This window comes from Dermacentor variabilis, chromosome 3 (genome assembly GCF_050947875.1).
Source record: "Dermacentor variabilis isolate Ectoservices chromosome 3, ASM5094787v1, whole genome shotgun sequence".
Classification (NCBI taxonomy): Eukaryota; Metazoa; Arthropoda; class Arachnida; order Ixodida; family Ixodidae; genus Dermacentor; species Dermacentor variabilis.
Window position 1 is genome coordinate 187,133,385 of NC_134570.1, and position 3,781 is coordinate 187,137,165.

The following is a 3,781-nucleotide window of genomic DNA, read 5'->3' on the forward strand; positions in this document are numbered from 1 at the left end:
CAGTGTTAGTTTACTGTTACCACGATATAATTGGCACCAAAGTGTGCGCGAAAGTGCGGGGCATCGACCGGTACAAGTTTTGACCAAGCGGTACGTGATTCTCTCGATTTACTAGGACTTTTCTCTGGTGCGGTGCGGACTTTTCGCTAAGCCTAACGTAGGCCTACCACGAGTGCGGCCACCGGTGGCGATGGGCGCGGCCGCTAGGCCTAACCCCGCGACGAGTACGACCAAGATGGCGTCCGAAATGGAAGTGGCCACGTGAATGGGAGACAACAGGGCGTCAGCGCCGAGCATCGGCAGTCTCGGCGGGCGCACGTGCATTGAAGTTCACGGAGAGTACATTACACCGGAAGAAGCCGAAGGCTGGTCGGCCTCCGGCAAGCGCATCAAGCAGATCATGGCCGGCAAGGAAAACGGTGAGTCCGCCGCCATTACTCGCCAGTCTAGACCCAAGACTAGGGCCAGCTTTGCTAAGAGAGTTGCAGCCTCGGTAACGAAAGCGGCGAGGATACCGATAGACATGCCGAAAGAAGACACCAAGATAGTCATGAGACCCCGTGGATGTCTCAACGTAGCAAGAACTGAGGTTTCAATAATTATGTCGGCCGTCATGACGGCGGCTCGAGTAACGAAGGAAGAAGCCAAACCAGACACCATCTGCACGAACATGCAACAAAATATCATCTTGGTCAGCACGCCGGACGAGAGGCATGCCACGCTGTACTCTAAGGTGAAAGCCCTTAACACAGGAGGCAAGACATACGAAGTCAGCGCCTACCGAACGGCGCCGGACGGCACGGTCAAGGGAGTCATCCGAGGCACAGCCGTAGACGACACCCTGGAGGAGATAGCCTAAAACATCGTGAACCCGTGCAAGCCCCTAGCGGTGTAGGCGCACAGAATCGGCAATACAACCACGGTGATAGTACTCTTCGCAGACAGAAAGTACCGAACTACGTCAAGTATGGCTCGATATTATACAGGTGTGGGCTTTACCGGAACCACTGTGCAGACGATGCGGCAAGGTCGGCCATAGAAGAGACGCATGCCCGAATCCCAACACCAGAGTGTGCTTCGGCTGCGGAATCGTGACCCCAGCGAGGATCACAAACGCGAATTCAAGCCCAAGTGCAAGCTCTGCGGGGGACAGCATCCAATGGGCGAGAGGGAATGCAAAAACAAGTACAAGATGCCGTACGTGGTCAAAAAGCGGCAATGGTAACGCAACATGGGAGCCATGCAGCAACAACCGGATCCGGAAAGCTTTCCGCCGCTGCGAGCGCCGTCTGCCGAGACACCCCGCGTGGAATCGAGGCAGCGCGACAGCAGCCGCAAGAGGGACAACAGCAAGGGAGGCAGGAGTGCCAGCCGCCGCAGACCATCGCAGTCGAGGGAGAGAGTCGCCTCGGCCGACGCAGCCAAGGCAAACATTGCAGAGAAGAGACAACCACCGGCGCAAAACGCCGCGAAGAAGATCCAAGAAGACAACGGGGTGGTAAAAGATCTGAGAGACGCGAACGAGAAGCTAAAGCGGAGAATCGCTGAACAGGACGCAACCATCAAGGAAGTCAACGAGAAGTTAACCACATTAATTGCGAAGCAGCAACAGCAGCAGCTGCTGCCGAAGCCCGCACAAGAGAGGAAACAAGAAGAGATAACCGAGGACGAACCAGAGCTCGAGGTGGACCCGATAGCCACGATAGCGGCGGCACCGGCTCCCAAAAGGAGAGCCATAGAGGGCGCCAAGGAACGAAAGATAATGGAGAGAATCGAAAAGCAGGACGACAGACTCGACCGTGTTGAGGCGACCAGCAGCAGCAGCAAACGACTTTATTGGGGTCCTGAGGAGCTAAGCGGGGGCCTGCAGGTCCCTACCCAGCCGTTGGCTAGTCCCATGTCGGAACAGAGAGGCCATGCCTCTCCGCTCGTTCACGCGCCCTCTGGGCAGCCAGGAGCTGGACGTCCTCTCTCGGGTCTGTGATGGCCTTCGTCCAGTCTTCTTCTGTTTTAAAATCCTGTAACACAGGGCACTGCCAGAGCATGTGATTTAATGAGCTAAATTCAGTGCACAAGGGCGACCAGCAATGTAACCAACGAACCCCTCAGTGCGCTCGCGCAAACGGTTCAGCAGATTACAACGGACATACAGAGCACGATCCAGATAATGATGGCGCAGATGCAAGCACAGCTGCAGACGCAGATACAGGCACAAATGCAAGGTATGGAAGCACAGATCATTGCCAAACTGCAGCAATCATGGACGGGACACCACGTACAGCAGCATCCACACGGCCAGTGAGAGACCTCTTGGTCTGGCACTGGAACTGCAACGGCTTTAGCGGCAAGAGAGCGGTGCTGCAGCAACACTTGCAGCAACTAACGAGGAACCCAGACGTTATAATGATTCAAGAAACACACAGCGAAGAGACGCCGAGACTACCGGGCTACCGGTCGCACGACAGCCCGCCGAGCAAAAGGGACACGTCCAAGGGCAAGGGAAGAGGGGTCTGCACCTTCGTTAGGAATGGGATCACCTTCATGGAACACGAAATGACCGGCAGAAGCGCCGTCGAACACTGGACGGCGGAAGTAATACGGCCGAGAAGAGGAAGGCGAGCACTTTCCTGGTGAACGTCTACAGCAATCCGTCCCACGGACAACAGAAGTTCAAGGCACTATTCCACAAGGCGAGTTAGGTCGCGGGGAGCAATACGCTCGTGGTGTGTGGAGACTCTAACGCGCCGAGCCAAGACTGGGGCTACCACAGAACGACAGTCAAGGGGAGAGCTGATGCAAAACGCCACCGACGTGGGACTGAACCTAATCACGGATCCCGCCTTTCTCACCAGGATCGGCACATCGGTTACGAGAGACGCCACTCCGGGCCTTACCTTCGTCAAAACCGACGGAGGATCGAGAGAATCGAAATGGAGAAACATGGACCAAGAGCTGGGCAGCGATCACTACATCATGGAGGTCGTCGTACCGCTCCAAGGCCAAGGTAACACCGGCATAAGGAAGCATCGCGGTACGGACGGGGACGCCTCTGGACAGGCGCTACCCGAGGTGCAACTGGACATTAGAGACATCGAGCAATAGGCAGCCAACGTCATTTAGACGACGGAAGGAGCCACCAAAGAGCTGGAGACGGACGAACGGATAGACAAGATGGACAGTCGGCTGGCCCACCTGATAGAAGCCAAGCAGTTCATAAAGACGAGGTGGCAGAAGCGACGAACCAACCGAAGTCTCAGAAAGAAGATCGCCAAGCTCAACAGGCAGATCGAGGTCCACTGCAGGATGCTATGCACCCAACAGTGGAACAAGGCCTGCAACGAAGCCGACGGACAGATGCACAGGGGCAATACGTGGAACACGCTGCGGCACCTCCTCGACGAAACGAAGACCAAGGGCCACCAACACAACCATCTGGCCAGGATTCTACACAAGCCATTCTGCGAACACGGGAGGGGGGGTGACGAGTTCAAGCGGCGCTTGGACGCCAAGCGCCTACCGACCACCCACACGGAAAGACACCCGGATTACCAAGGCAACGAGAACGAGACGCTAGATCGAGACATCCAGACGTGGGAAGTCAGAGTTGCCCTGCAGGATCTCAATGGCAGGTCCGCCGCGGTTCCCGATCGAGTGACCAACAGAGCGCTCAAAAACCTCAACGAAGTGGTCATCGAAACGCTCACGAACTTCTACAAGTGCTGGCAAGAAGGAAGGCTGCTAAAGCAATGGAAAGCAGCCAAGACGATCCTCATCCACAAGC

At 56.2% G+C, this 3,781-nt stretch overlaps 1 pseudogene; it reads left to right on the top strand.

The window, feature by feature from the left end:
* Positions 1–235: 235 nt before the first annotated feature.
* Positions 236–3,102, top strand: LOC142574948 (uncharacterized; annotated as a pseudogene).
* Positions 3,103–3,781: the final 679 nt, after the last annotated feature.